This window comes from Dermacentor andersoni, chromosome 5 (assembly GCF_023375885.2).
Source record: "Dermacentor andersoni chromosome 5, qqDerAnde1_hic_scaffold, whole genome shotgun sequence".
NCBI classification, from domain to species: Eukaryota; Metazoa; Arthropoda; class Arachnida; order Ixodida; family Ixodidae; genus Dermacentor; species Dermacentor andersoni.
This window is the reverse complement of record NC_092818.1, coordinates 3,661,751-3,678,387: the sequence shown is the minus strand read 5'-3', so window position 1 is coordinate 3,678,387 and position 16,637 is coordinate 3,661,751. Positions and strand designations below refer to the sequence as shown.

General features: G+C 43.9%; 1 pseudogene; it reads right to left on the bottom strand.

The window, feature by feature from the left end:
• Window positions 1-13,241: 13,241 nt before the first annotated feature.
• Window positions 13,242-15,071, bottom strand: LOC140218423 (uncharacterized; annotated as a pseudogene).
• Between the last annotated feature and the right edge of the window lie 1,566 nt (window positions 15,072-16,637).

Here is a 16,637-nt window from a genome sequence, read left to right as displayed (position 1 = left end):
ATTTTATGCACTTTTAGAAAAAAAGATCTAGATAAGTTCTTGAGTTAGACATCCTGAATGTGTTTACCAAAACAGACTAGTGACACCAGTAGTGGGTTTTGCCGCAGATAGAATATATACTAGCATATTCGAAGTGCTGAGGTTATGTTTAGAAGAAATTCTATATTCAGTCTTATCATAGACCAAGACGTCTATAGCCGTTTATAGCCGTTTCAAGAAGTTTTTAAGAGGTTCTGTGTTTCGTGGGGGGGCCACCGAGTGGGGGTCGCGCCAGCAGCTCGTCCCGCAAAACCTCACGAGCTATCACGGGCGTTCACACGCAAAAAAAATAGAAAGGTATTGGCAGAAAGTGAAGCGCCACCTCCTCTCCGCCGGCTGCAGAGTAACTGCACCGCTCCTGGAGTCGCACCTCACATGGCTGTGGGGTGGGAGTCAATGGCCACACGCGCTGCAAAGACTCATTTCTGCGTTTGTTAGAAGCGATCGCTCGGCGCTACCCAGTGTGAAGGTACATGACTTCCGTGCTAAGCGACGCTCACTTTGCTCACTTCGTACTTATATATAAGTGCGAGCAGCGAGCGATGTGTTCAAAGACCAGTGCAAAAAGCAGGCGCACACCAAGTCTGTGCGCCTGCACCAAGCCGCGCCGAATGGAAAGCAGCGACAAGCGATCGTATAAAAGCCTAGTGCAAAAACCAGACGCACACAGATCTGCGCTCGAAAAAGCAACTGTATAAGAGCCTAGTGCAGAAACCAGGCGCACAGCAATCTCCGCTCGGAAAAGCGCGCGCAAGCACGTAGCGAGCTTCGCCAATCCAAGCCAGAGCAGGGGGGGGGGGAAGTAATGTGTGACACTAAGCTCAGTGTTACGAATCAGCTACCGTATGTTGCGACGCTCTTCCGTGCGGTAGACGGATGCATGGTGCGCGTTTATTTCTGTACTGTTGTAAAAACTATTTGTTTATTCACTCAATACAAATGTACGGCTTCTTCGCCGCAGTACATTTTAGTTACGCGGTGAAGCATACTAAAGTGGGAGGGGGCCCTATCAGCCAGCATAGTATGTCCACTTAGGCGACCTGAGAGGCGGCGGGTGCGCGAGTGTATAATTAAAGAACTCTTATTATGTAGTGATTGTGGCCCCTTTTCACTTTTAGTATGCTTCACCGCGAAATATTGGTGTATTGCGAGAAAGATAATCGTAAAAAGCCTAATTATGCAACGTTTCTTTTGCAGCTTGCTACACCGCAATACAGGGGTATAAATAAGCATTGTGCAGTAAAGCATACTAAGAGTGGAAAGGGAAAATAGGTTTACACTGTGCTCATTATTTTCAATTGTGACATAATTTGCAAGTGCATCTATGCTTGCGGTAAGCTTCATTGACAATTCTTTGTACATTACAAATTCATATTGCAGGGAAGCTTACTAAAGCACATTTGCCATTATGGTACGTGTTAATCACCCTCAATGCAGGAGCACAATGCAGATTCTTGCCCCTGCTTTTGGCTGGACTGCACATGCTCTTTGAGAATTGATTCATTTCATTTATTCATTCTTTGATTAAGCGTGAGACCTAGCAATTGGTAGCCCAAATATAGATTTGAGAAAACCAAAACGAATTCAGCTGTAAGAAGCTAAAGGGTTATTTTGGTGTAGACCAGTGGCCAAGTCCGGATATGAAAGAGGAGGAAGATAAGCCGAGTCCTTCCACTTCATCACTGGGAGGCACAACTCCCACAAATAAATACGAATCTTACTTATTTGACTTTTTTAAGGAGATTAGCGACTTGCATTGGCAAGTGTTCACTTCAAGAAACACTGCATGAAGTAAGCTTCCTGCGCATATTTCACCAGCTACTGCATGATTGTTTCACATTATGAAGCTGCAATTTTCTTTATGCCACAACTTGCCCAATTTTGTGTTTTGCAGCAGGATGTTAGCAGTGCTATTACGGCACTTAAATACTCACGAATAGTAGTAGAGAAAAAATATATAAGAAAGCAGTGGCGTTTCGTGTGTAGACTATGCATACACTTGGTGCTCTTATGGTCATTTTTTCCTATCTGCTAAACCATTCTAAACAAGAAAAGTTTGTACACAATTAGTTTATACACAGAGCACAACTAAACCATAGGTATCGTTGGTAAGCAAAGTATATTTATTCGGTGACATTTTCTGCAGCCCTGCTATTGGACTTTCCTTCCTTTTCAGCTGTGCAGGATCACTATTTATTTATTTATTCATACTGTCGATCCCACCAGGGATCATAACAGGATAGTTATCTTGCAGTGTAACAATAATAATTAGCGCAATAATAAGATTAGACATATTAGACATGCAGTTAGCAGAGGCAGACAATGTAGTAGGCAGAAAAGTAACGTTATACAATTTTACAAAGGTGAACAAAATGGCAGGCATAAATTATACAATAATACATAGCATTAAATTTAAGAGTAACAAGGGGTAATGAGGTAGTCTGTCAAATATCAATGGTGGTAAGCAATAACTACAACAGGAAAAAAGTAAACAATTTGCATAAATAAACAATAGTACTCAGTAATGGCAAATAATACAAGTTATAAAGATGAGGTATACACAAGAGGTAGTAATCCATAAGATACGTTTAAGGTGTCGTTAAAGAAATTGTGATTATGTACACAATCTAATGAAATAAAATGGCACAAAAATAGATGGTGACACAGGTACATCATAATTGTGAAGCACGCAATTCATTTTCGGCTAATGTCAAAGAAAGTAGTTAACAATGGGCTGTCTCTGATACTAGGGTCCAGCTTATTCCATTCACGTGTCATTAAAGGGAAAAACGAATGCTTATGCCTTTCGTATGAAATGGGTGTTCGTTTAATGATAGTGAATGTTTATGTCGGGTGAGTCGTGTTTGTGCTAAAGATAAGTATATGGAACTGTCTATTTTCAATTCATTATGAATAAGTTGATACATAAATTTTAATCGTGCAAGCTTGACTCGTTTTTGTAAGGTCAGTATACCGGCCTGTTTTAGCAATTCTGTGGGTGAGTCTGTTAACCTATGTTTGTTGTAAATATCTTAGTGCCTTCCTTTGAATTGCTTCTAGTTTGTTAATGAGTTCTTTGGTGAAAGGAAACCAAACAACGTTAGCATACTCTAATACAGATCTGACAAATGTGTTATATGCTAGTAGTTTTGTGTTTGGGGGTGCTAGTCTAAGACGTCTGTTCAGGAAAAACAACTTTTTTTGTGCGGTCGAGGTAACGTTAACATGGCGCTCCCATCTGAAATTGTGTGTTAATGTTAAGCCAAGGTACTTGTACTCCTTCACTTTGTTAAGTGTGGCGTTATTTATAATGTAGTTAAATTCTGATGCGAGCTTTTTTCTAGTAATTGATAAAATTGCTGATTTTTTAATATTTAGAGTCATTTGCCATTCGTTACACCGTTTGTACACAAGTGACAAAGCGTCGTTCAAGGCCACATGGTCATTATGAGAATTGATTACCTGATACAGAACACAATCGTCAGCAAAAAGTCTAACATTTACTGGAATATTAGAAGGCAGATCATTAATGTATATGAAAAATAAAACTGGAGCCAGAACACTTCCTCGTGGAACTCCGGATCTTGCGCTAGATTTCATGGAATATTGCTGGTTAACTTCTACAAATTGAGTGTGGTTAGTAATGTAGTCTTTGATCCAGTTCAGCATAGGGCCCTTTCCCAAGGTAAGAAGTGATGAGACAGTTTGACAATTTTAATCGTTGAAAGACTTAGCGAAACCTTTTTCGGGTTGTTTTTTCTTGGTTTCAGACTCTTCACATTGCATTTTAAGGCGTGTTTACTGTGTTTGTTGCTTTTCCTTTATGGGTAGGGCATGTCAACATTTTTACACCATGTCAAGTTTGTGGTGCCATAGACTGTTCTTAGATGGAGTCTTGCACTTTCATTCTGTACAATATGATGTCGGTTTCTTGTGTCCAAGGCCGTTTTACAGCGTCGCACCAAAGCTTGAAAGATTGCTACCCACTGGTGGTGGCATGACACATGTCGCGTTTCTTCTTCAATAAAAGGAAGTCTGTCACTTAACCTGTGCACTGGTTGTCTTTTGTCTCTTTGAATTGCAATTTGTTTCCTATATTTGCTCTTTTGTTGCATTTCAGATTAAGAATGGCTCATAATTGACATTTAACCATATTGCACACAATGTGGATGATAAGTATTTGCAATATATGGCCACCATAAATATAATAGAACCTAATAATTCAAGAATAGTGCAGCCATGAATTGTGGCTATAAGGTACCAGCACAGCAGGTAGCACTGCTTGTGCAGAATATAGTTCAACTCTACTACTTTCAAACATCATTGTTTTTATCTGCATTTGTATAGCTCCAGTTTCTGTGAACAACACACATCTGGTGGAAGAGTGGCTTGCACCTGCAGTTGGGTCCAATGAATAGCCAAATTTCTGCCCGTTTTCATGTTCTTTGCATATTAGTAAGGGCAGTTGTTCTTATAGTAGCCCGTTTGCCCAGTGTAGAAGCCGCTGCAGGGTGTCAGGTACTCGTACACATCTTCAGCTTTGCAGGGGACACAGCGTCTGGCACATAGTTTGTCACAGGCCATGTATTCGGGGCAAATTGAGTTTACTCACTAGCAAAGGGAGAACCAAGCTTGTTGGATATAAAGTAAACCGCCTGTATACTCATTGGCCTTCTTCATTTCGTGTGACATATGTGGTTATAGCGACACTTGTTTTAAGCAATTCTTGTCCAGCAGCGGTCGTTTGCTTTTGAAACACTCGGGATAGCTTTCATCAAGCTGGACAGGAATAACACTGAAAAACCAGCAGATGTTAATTGTCGCACTTATCATGCGAAGCTTCGTACAGTATGATGAGGGCGTAAATAAATGAGGGTGTTCCTCAAGGCCTTGTAGCACATGTCATGAGTTTGGAGCAACATGATGTATAACACTTTTTTGATCGCATGCTATAGGTTTAGCAGGTGTGGCCATGGTTGAAGTGCAGTGCAAGGTCAAGAAAACAGATATCTATGAGCAGCACCCTGGTAAAGGAGACTCTGGGAAAACTAGTGGGAAGCCTGTTGAACATCTGGTTGACCCACTTGCTGGCTCCATCAGGCAAAGTATGATAAAGAGAAGGAAGTCATCAACACATCAGAAGGTTTTTACATATAAACACTGTGCTAAGGTCACAACATGCCAACAAGTCTTAGCGTGCAGGCTATGCATGACCAACTACATATGCCTTCTGTTCGGACATTGCTCATTGTAACTAACAAGGATGGAGTGGACAAAAAAAGATCAGCAGCTCCATTAATTTGGTTTCACTGGTATCAACAGTGTTTTGTAAGTGTACATTCCCATACTCCCCAATGCCTTCTTGGGTGACATCAGCAAGGACCAGCTTGAGGCAAGGGGTAATAGACATCTTTACAAGCTAAAAATGCATGCATGCATGGAGAGCACATTGTGTCCGAAAAGTAGGCACTTCCACAGGGGCGCTGGAGAAGGAATAGATTATTAACAGTGGGCAAAGACAAGCTACTAAACACCCAGCACTGTTGCCATGTAACGACCTCTGAAACAATCCCTCTTAAAGAGGAAATCATCTTTGTGTATCCATAAAGAGGGCACATGGGCAAAGCCCCTTCAGTAATGCTGCCAGCTTCAAAAGCCTACTTTGCACATCTTGAATGCTTCCTTCTTAGGACTTCGCTGGGTGCAAGCATTCTACTGTCCAAAAGCTGTCATTGAGAGCACTGTTGGTTTGGTGGCAATACAGTTCAGAAGCGATTGCAACAAACCTCCCCTCCTAGTTGGCCTGGATGCTCACGGTGCTTATGAAGCAGCACCATGAGGCAAGCAAGGTGAACGGATGCCTCCAAGCCCTTGTTCGTTTATCACACTGTTCTGTTAGTAACAACTATGAGACTTGAAACCAACAAGCTCAAGTTCGGCACATGTGTGGTTACTGCGGAGGATCCATAGAAAGCACATAAACAGAAAACTCAAGGGAAAGGATAAAGCGCCATTTAACACTTAGTATTGCTGCAGCCCACCCCCTTCTTTTATTTTGTCTGGTCGTGCTACATCTTTTTACTATAGATAGGCATGAACTTAGGTTATGTTCATAATCAGTGTCCAATATTTATATACACTATGTGCTGGTTCAAAGAGGCTCGAAACACTGCAATGGAAGCTTCAAGTAGAAAAGGTGCCTGGAAGAAAAAAAAAGCTGTGCTGCAACCATCTCGGCAACATCTTGTCCCAATAATAAAAATTGTGCTTTCATATCAACTTGAGTCCTCCAGTTTAGAGTAAAGTACCAGTGCACTTATGAACAATGAATCAATTCTCAAAGAGCATGTGCAGTCCAGCCAAAAGCAGGGGCAAGAATCCGCATTGTGCTCCTGCATTGAAGGTGAATAACACGTACCATAATGGCGAATGTGCTTTAGTAAGCTTCCCTGCAATATGAATTTATAATGTACGAAGAATTGTCAATGAAGCTTACCACGAGTACAGATGCATTTGTAAATTATGTCACAATTGAAAATAATAAGCACAGTGTAAACCTATGTGCCCTTTCCACTCTTAGTATGCTTTACTGCACGATGCTTATTTACACCCCTGTATTGTGGTGTAGCAAGCTACAAAAGAAACATTGCATAGTCAGGCTTTTTACGATTATCTTTCTCGCAATACACTAATATTTCGCGGTGAAGCCAAAGCAATGTACTGCGGTGAAGCATACTAAAAGTGAAAAGGGGCCACTGTCACTGGACATAACAAAAGTTCTTTAATTATACACTCGCGCACCCGCCGCCTCTCAGGTCGCCTAAGTGGACATACTATGCTGGCTGATAGCGGCCCCCTCCCACTTTTAGTATGCTTCACCGCGTAACTAAGATGTACTGCGGCGAAGAAGCCGCACATTTGTATTGAGTGAATAAACAAACGGTTTTTACAACAGTACAGAAATAAACGCACACCATGCATCCGCCTACCGCACGGAAGAGCGTCGCAACGTACGATAGCTGATTCACACAGGCCGTGTAGCCCACTTAACAGTCGTAAAGGGTATCATGGGTAATTCAAAATTTCAGACACACGTGTTTATGTTTACATTCGCACTCCTTGCGTAATAAGACTCCCAGAACTTCCACAACAGAAAGTAATTTACAACACACAAACGCAAAGAGCACAGACATGTGTCTCGTTTTCAAATGGGCCGTCATGCAAATGACATATAGCGCGGGAAAACGTGAACATGCTGTGTGTTTGCGTCGTAAACTTCACACTAGGCAAGGAGCTAGCACACCACAATCCCGCGACAGCCGCTAATGAGACCAAGACGGGAGCACATGTCTGTGAACGCGCAAACGAAGCCCCTAAGCCACTCTACTCCTCCGCCACCCCCGCTGCACCACTCGTTTTAAGCACAGCACACCAATCACACATTCAGCGCTGAACGGTGGGCGGTCGACGCAGTTGCATTTCCATGACTTGCAGCGAGCAGCACATCCCTCGATGTCCGTTAAGCAAAGTCGGACACGGCGACGCCACATCGCGGTTCGCAGAACTTCGCTGCCGAGGCGCTAGGCCAGTTCGATATTTCAATTGTCACCACCGCCGGGTTCTCAAGAAAGCACGGGTCACACAACGCAGATTCTGTACTGCCAGAGCTCACCGAGGCCAAAGCCGCACTGCCGCACCGCCACTACTCACGGCTTTCAGCCAAGTAACACAGAACCTACAACCAACACACAAGCAACGTAAGCATAATCACATTTGCAATGTTGAACATGTGTTGAACAACGCGCGGTCCAGACAACGATCACGCCGAGGACGAACACGCCACGGCGTCGCTCGGCGCCAGCATCGCGCCTTCTCAAAAATCCCTAAACGATGCTGTCCCTAGGCACCTAGGATCACGTCACGTGAGGGATTTTTGTACGACAAGTAGACGCACGCGCAGTTTTGTACTCGATGTGGATGGATGGATGGATGTTATGAGCGTTCCCTTTGGAACGGGGCGGTGGCTTGCGCCACCAAGCTCTTGCTACTATGCTGCCTAATATCCTACCTAGGTTAACCAATGAAGAAAAAAAAAACACTATGAACTACCACGTCCAAATTTTCTGATCCCCTATTGCGAACTGTGCTTTTGTACGTCTCCGTCTTTTGTCGTTTCACTACTTTTCTTCCACCAATCCTCCAATCGCCTCTTACTGATGTCTATTGCGGACCTGTTTGCTTTCCCACTGCTCCCGCTGAACCCAAGGGCTTCAAGGAGGCCAGTGGTGCCTAAATCGACCGCTGGGTACACGTCTTCACATGCTAATAAAATATGCTCCGTCGTTTCCCTAGCTTTACCGCAGCAAGCACATGCTTCTTCTTCCTTCTTATATATCGCTTTATAGGTGCGTGTTCTAAGGCATCCCGATCTCGCTTCGAAAAGTAATGAGCTTCCCTTTGAGTTATCATAAATGGTTTCTTTCCTAATTTCGTTTTTTCCTCTTAAGTAGTTACTCATGGCAGGTTTCTTTTCCATTGCCGCCACCCATGAGATTAATTCAGCCTCTCTGACTTTCCGCTTGACCTTCTTTGTTCCTGTGTTGCCCACCCCTAAGGCCGCATACTTGCTGGTAAGCTTCCTAGTTCTTTTCCTCCACTGTGAATCAATGTTTTGCCTGTGCAGAAACCTGAACACTCTCCCAGCCCATTCACTTTCCTCCATATTCCTCAGCCGTTCTTCATACTCAATTTTACTGCGAGCTTCCCTCACTTCAAAACTAGTCCAGCCCATATCCCCTTGCACAGCTTCATTTGTAGTCTTCCCGTGAGCGCCCAATGCGAGGCGACCCACTGACCTTTGGTTCCCGTCGAGTCCTGATTGTACCCCTGATTTAAAGCGAACAACCGCATTTCCCAAAAGTAAGTCCTGGAACCATTACCCCTTTCCACATACCTCGGAGGACCTCGTACCTATTGTATCCCCATAGCGCTCTGTGCTTCATTATGGCTGCATTTCTCTTCCCCTTGACTGTTATGGTTTTTTCCTGTGTTTCCATATATCCGTTGTCTTCGTTTATCCATATACCAAGGTATTTATATTCTGTTACCCGAGGTATTTCTTTGCCCTGTATCTCCACTGTCTGTTCACTGTTTTAATTGAATACAATAACACCTGATTTAACACTAAATTTCAAACCTAAATTGTTGCCTTCCTGTCCACAGATATTAGCCAGACGTTGCAAATCAATTTGCTTGTTTGCGAGCAACACAATGTCATCCGCATAAAATAAACCTGGGAGTTGCTGCTCTATTAGTGTACCTGCCTGTTTGTATGAGAGATTAAACCCGATATTACTTCCTTCTAGCGCTCTCTCCATCCTCACCATGTACATCATAAACAGCAGCGGGGATAAAGGGCACCCCTGCCTCAGTCCCTTGTTGATATGAACTTTCTCCGCGCTCCTCATCCCTTCCCATTCAACGCAAACAGTATTTTCTAGGTAAATCTCTCTCAAAAGCTGTAGACAATCGTTACCTAAGCCTTCCCCTTCCAGAATATCCCACAAAATGTTGCGGTCTACGTTGTCGTAGGCTCCTGTAATGTCCAAAAAGGCCACATACAACGGTCTGCTTTCTGCTTTTGATATTTCAATACACTGAGTAAGAACAAACAAGTTATCATCCAAACGCCTACCTATTCTAAAGCCATTCTGAAGCTCTCCCAAAATGCCATTATTTTCTGCCCATGCTTGAAGCTTTAATCTGATTGCCTGCATTGCTAGCCTGTATATTACCAATGTAATGGTCAACGGTCTATACGAGTGAATTCTGTCTTTCTCCCCTTTACCTTTATAAATTAAATTCATTCTACTTTGTCGCCAACTGTCTGGTATTCGTCTATCTTTTAAAGTTTTTTCCACTGCTTTCACCAGAGCTTCCTTACTTTTTGGTCCTAGTTCATTTATCAGCCTAACGGGAACCTCGTCTAGCCCTGTGGCTGCGCGCTTAGGAATTTTCTCTTCCGCTTTCTTCCAGTTTAAATTTGTCAGCACCAGCTCCTTTACCACTTGGGTCTCTTTCACGCTCTTTTTTTCATCAAGTACAACCTCGTCATTGCCTTGGAAAGATTCGGCTGTTGCTTTTCGGATGTAATTTATTGCCGCTTCTCCTTCCAGTCTGTTTTCATCTTCGTCTAGGATATGTTGTTGTATTGTTGTTGACTTCCTGCCTAATAATTTTATGTGGTTCCAAAATATTATAGGTGCGGCCTTCTTTTTCTCACGTATTTCTGACAACCAACGTTCACTTTCACCTTTTAATTTTCCTTGCACAAGTATTTGAACCACAGACTTTTTCGCCCGGTATATTTCCCATTTACTGGTTACTTCATCCTGTGGCAACTGCGCCTTCTTTGCCTGCCTGTGCTCTCGAGATGCTTTCTGTCGTTCGGCGATCGCTTCTCGTATCTCCTTGTTCCACCAGCTTTTCGGTTTTTTTTTTCCTTTCCAACGAACATGTTGTTTCTCTTTCCGTATTTCTGTCGTTACTACACTTAGAAGCTCACCATATTCCCACCCCTTACTTGGCCACTTGCCAAGTTCTTCCTCAACTCTAGTGACTATATTTGCTATTTGTTCAGCGTTCAAATTTGTACTGGCCATTGTGCTTTCCTTGCTCTCTTTCCCAACTACATATCCCATTTTCAAAATGATGCGTTTATGGTCACTCCCTATGCTGCTAAACCCTTCCTCATCGATGACCATTTCTCTCAACTTATCATGAATTCCTTCTGTCATCAGACAGTAATCAATGGTCGATTGCCGGTTTCCCACTTCCCACGTGATCTGTCCTTCACACTTAGGCCCTGTATTCACGATCACGAGGTTATGTTGCTCGCAAAGGTCTAGCATTGACTTCCCGTTATTGTCGGTATAGCCATCTAAATCCTGTATGTGGGCATTCATGTCACCTAATAGGACAATCTCAGCACCATTCCCGAAACCCTTAATATCAGCGCTTATGCATTCCACTAACTCTTTATTCTTCTCTGTGGAATTTTTTCCGGTCCACAAATACGTGACTCCCAGCCAAGTTTCTTTCCCACTCATTGTACCTGATAACCAAAGATGCTCTTGACATTGTGAATTTACTCTTTTCCATTTGGCTCCCTGATGGATGAGCATTCCGACTCCCCCTCCCTTTCTTTCCGACTTAGTTCTGTTGCACCCTTCCCATACATAATTCTCAATAACTGGCGGCTCTTCTGAGTCCCTAAGGTGCGTTTCTGTAACCGCATACACCCCTATTTGTTCTCTATGTAACTGCTCCTCAATCTCTGCCCACTTTTCCTTTCTTCTGCCGCCCTGCATGTTTATGTAGCCTATTGCATGGCGAGCTCTTGTTCTTGCTTTCCTCCTTTTTCTGTTATCGACGGCGATGCTCTTCTGATGTTCCCCTAGAGGACCTTCTTTATTACTACCTACTCTGACCTCCTGAGCGCCCGCGGGCCCCCTAAAAAAGCAACAGCGCGACCCCCAAGTCGCCAGCCCACTTCTCGTGCTAGCCTGTAATTGAAGTGGATCCCATCTCGTTTAAAACCACCACAACTTCTCACTTCCCTGTTTACTTCGACAACCTCGAAGCCTTTCTCTTGGCTCATTTTCCATATGCTATAGGACTTCCTATAGGACTCGCAGATGCACCTGAAATAACGGAAAGAAAGGCTGCACCTATGCATATGCTCAACACACAACAACAAAAAAAAGTGGTGAGCAGCACCAACATATCACGACTGAGCTGTTGCGTGCATCCTTGTGGCGAATGAGTCACATTTACTTTGTGATGTTGCATTAGGAAACATATACACAAGTTTTAGCTTCTTGCTTTATCAAGAGCAATATCGTGCTTACAGTGAAGACAAAGGATTTGGTATTTTGCATTAACATAGGGGAACTCATGGTTACTTTCATGCAACAATAATGCTTCATATTGGCAGCACATTAGAAACTTAAATCAAGATCTATTTGGCATACTTTGCCATGTCAGTCTTTTTTTACATTTTTAAGTTGAAGTGAAAAAGATGTACAATACCTGCAGAGCGTTTCTTTCGGTGTCGTCCAGGCATCTTGAATGACGCGTGGGCAGCAGCTGGGTCATAGCCACCTGAAATTATCATTTCAATACAATGCTTTTAACCTATCCACACACACAGCTTTGTGCTGGGACGTGTGCTTGTAAGTGCTTATACTATGCTAAGTTTTGGTTAAGATGGTAGACTCCCAGTTTACAGCACAATGTAACTGCCCAAAAAGAACAGACAGTTGATATGCTTAAGGTTTCTGAACTCATAACTCAATCTCTGCCTTGAGGCAGCTTTGGGGAAGTGTGAATATTCGTATTTCATGTGCGCGCACTTGCACACAAACAAATTAAGAAAACTTCTTTCATACCAATGTTTGTTACCAGTTCAGGTGGTGTTGGCGGCCTAGGAGGTTCATAGTTTGAGTCATCACCCGAGTCGTCAGGCGTGTCTTGCTCACTGCTGTAATCAGAAGCCAAGGCACTTCGTTTTTTTCTTTTGCCGCGTCCCAGTTCCTCTTCACAGCTCATGTCCGAATGATATTGCAGGAATTCTGCTTTTCACATGCCTTTTCGTAAGTGTCTGAAAAAGGAAACCTTTCCAATAGGAAATCTCACAAGCAATAGTGCGACCTTACCAGCCCAGGATTTCACCACACAGTTGGCTTGTGTCCAGCTAGGAGATGGTGCAGCACCCTCAACAGTGGCTCTACGCCGCTGCGATGAATTTTTCAAAGTAGGCCAATATGTCCTATTTATTTTTGGATTCAACCACGAACCGTGAACAACTGCCAAGCTGCAGTCCTCCTCGGGGAACTCTACAACAGCAAACCTGTCAACTTAAAGGAAAAAGTGAAGTACAGTATCCTCCCACAGCTCAAAGACATCAAAGGAAAGACAACGAACATACACAACTGAATATATCGGCCTGTTTTACAAGTCGAGCCTATACAAAGTTGTGAACATACAATTGATTCCGATTTTGACATAATTAGGAGATCAAAAATACATTTCTCACATTAGTACAAGCAAAGCGAATGAATTTATTTAAATGGCAAGAAATAAAAGCAAACATTTAACTGGTAAACAGAAACAGAACAATAGCAAAATAGAAGTGTAAGAAATCACTGCAGGTGTCACATTGGAAATACTGCATGCTTTCTGCCAAGAGGAAGTCACACATTTCAGTGCGATATCTGAAACAGGCCAAAAGTGGATGTCTGAAAGATTAGAAGCCAAAAATATGTTAATGAGAGAGGATTTGCATGGATAAGTATAAAGGTCTTCCAATTTCTGGTACTTCCTCCCAACAAGCACAGGCATGTGGCCCACAGCACAGACTGCAAAGTTTTCAACTTTGACAATGCTATCATCATTTAGCATGCACGTGCAGTCCCTCTTGTTCACTTTTATGGTGGCGTCTTGAGAAAATAGGAAACCTTTGTACTGAGGTCCTACACAACCTAGTGGAAGTGGTCCATTATCATGCCTCATCAGCAGTTTTTCCTTTTCTGTGAAGCATACAGAGCCTGAATCAAGAGCAATACAACTTTCTGGTCTGTTGGACATGCTAGCCAATGCCCGCTCTTCCATAATTCGATTGTAAAGTTGCTGAAGAGGCTTTTCAGGCTTTCTGACATACTTCTTTAGCCTAGGCATGTAATTTTCGAAGGGGAATGCACTGTAACCATGCAGAGGTCCATGAACTAAAACGTCGTTTGGTCGTTTGCGAAGTGAACCAAACAGTGGACATTGAGTGAAACAGCATGCTCTCCGTATATTTCAATGAACACTTTAACAAAATGCACAGGCAACCTCTCTGCATACTCCAAGTTCCGAGTGCATGACAGCGGGCTACACAGAATGCTCATGGCGACGTGCAACACCATAAAATTGTCTGCCAGATTATCAGGTATCCTTGACTTCAGGACCACGGGGCCAGTGTACAGCATAAGAAGCCGGAACTCTGAAGCCTTCCACCTGTCAATGTCTGACAAGTGTCTCGGCTTTCGAGACATCTCTGATGGCACATAGTGCCGTATTTTAGTACTTGCTCCTGACACAGACTCTCTTAATTGTTTTCCTATTCTATAAGTCTTTTCTCCTTTAATCCAGAGCAGCAGAAGCTTACGAACAACACCTAAGCAAGTCAGGTGCATATAGTCAAGTGGAACCTGCCTAATCAAGTCAATGGGAAGATCCTTGAGGATTGTGTCCATAATGTGGCGATCTTCCTGATCTACATTACGAAAGCTTGCATCTGTTCGCAATGGGGCATCGAGTTCAGGGAAGCACATACGACCATGCTTATGATTCCCTTCGGTAGTGCATTTCGGACAGCTGAAGTATACACTGTGACCCTTAATGCCCAGAATATAAGCCTTAGCAGGTGCATCACAGATTATTGCACCAAGTTCTACACGGATCAGTTGGCTTCCAACAGTAACACCATGATGCAGGACTATTTTCAAGTCAAACACAATCTGCTGTAGGAAGGTGTTAGGCTGCAAAGCCTTAGTCTGGCCATAATAAATGCCAATTGGAAATGGCTTACTGCTTTCACAATTTGCTGCTCTGCAGAGAATAGGCCAGAACTGGTCTCGTGTACTTTTTGTCAAAGGTAGTCCATCTACATTCACATGGAGTATGAGTGGGTTAGGCACAGGCAGAACATCTTTCAATGCCTCCTGAAGGCCCTCGGTTAAACCAAAATGACAATACTGGCCTGAACCCATTGGTTTAACACCATACGCTAACCTTGGCGTTGACAAGAGAGCTCTGGCAGATTTTGGGAGGCCAGAAAAGCAAGCATGTGAGCGCATAACCTGCAATAAATGTGTGATGGTAACATGGGGCACATCTCTCTCTATGCACCAGGCCTGCAGCTTTTCTTTGAAGGAAACTGTGTTTGGCTGGTCTCCTTGGGACAATGCATTATCACCTAGGGAGCGCATTTGTTCAACAGTTGAATTACAAAGCCCACCATCTCTCGGAGGGCTGTCAAGACATGCACAAACTTCGTCGGTGCTCACATCTGCCTCCGGAAGTTCAAGTGGAGTAAGAATACCACAACTAGGCCCACCACTACTCTCAGAAAATGAATGCTGAAACGACTCGGCAGCGGGCCTTACCACACCGTCTGTAATGGAATAGACACTCGGGGCTTCAGTTAGGCACGAATCTGCTACTTCAGCAGATAATATTAAGTTAAGGTCTTCCTGCGCGCGCCGGTATACAGTCATTCTGGGCAGTGCAGCCATATGTTCAAGATAGCTGTGTCAAACGTACACACTTGTCCAAGAACACCCAGTGGAATCTCTATTGGACTAACAGTTTCAACAATGCAGACATTAATCGGATGCTATAATTTCCGCGGAAGGCATGGCAAAGAATAACATCACCTAAACTTACTCCCACTGGCCATTTTGCCGTACACGTGTCCACAATCAGCATGCGCCAACACTAGAATAGGAAAACAAAGAAAACGTGTGAAAGCTGTTAATAATGCATACTAGGGTGCGATCTTGTACGCGTTCCAAAATCGAACGGAGGCGGTCCGGGCAGAGTTCTGACTGGTGTGGTTTAAACATGTTGCCAGCATTGCGGATCAGTGTTGCCAGACTGCCTGCCAAATTTGACGGGAAAAAACACGGTCAAATGTAGCGAATGCAACGACGCCGTTTTCGAAGCGCACAGAGTTACCAGATCACACGCGCGCAGGCTCCCAGCTCCCGACAATACCGGAAAGCTGCTGCATAACCCCTGCGCTTTCGAATCGCTTGCTTGTTGTGGGCCCTGTTCTCCGACGGTACGAAGCGCTTTCTTTCGCTGCACACGCTGTGGCTGGTCCGCGCGGAACGAGGCTTTCGCTGGATCTGAAACTGAAACGCGTCGCATAACACTTCGGGCGCGATATATCGCTGCGCGCTCTCGCTACAACGTTAGAAAAGGGTTGCATCGCCTATCTTTGCACAAGTATAGTCTCCTGACGATTACGCTGTTCGCAATAAACACTTTTCTGAAACTGACACGCGTCGCATAACACTTGGGGCTCGAAATATCGCTGCGCGCTCTCGCTACAACGTTAGAAAAGGGTTGCATCGCCTTTCTTTGCACAAGTATAGTCTCCTGACGATTACGCTGCTCGCAATACACTGTTCGGAAACGGACACGCGTCGCATAACTCTTGGTGCGCGATATATCGCTGCGCGCTCTCGCTACAACGTTAGAAAAGGGTTGCATCGCCTTGATTTGCACAGGCAGTCTCCTGGGGATTACGCTGCTCGCAATAAAGACTTTTCTGAAACTGACACGCGTCGCATAACACTTGGGGCGCGATATATCGCTGCGCGCTCTCGCTACAACGTTAGAAAAGGGTTGCATCGCCTTTCTTTATAGCCTCCTGACGATTACGCTGATCCCAATACACTGTTCGGAAACGGAGACGCGTCGCATAACACTTGGGGCGCTTTAATTCGCTGCGCGCGATCGCTGCAACGGGGCAAATTAAGTGTTTGCTG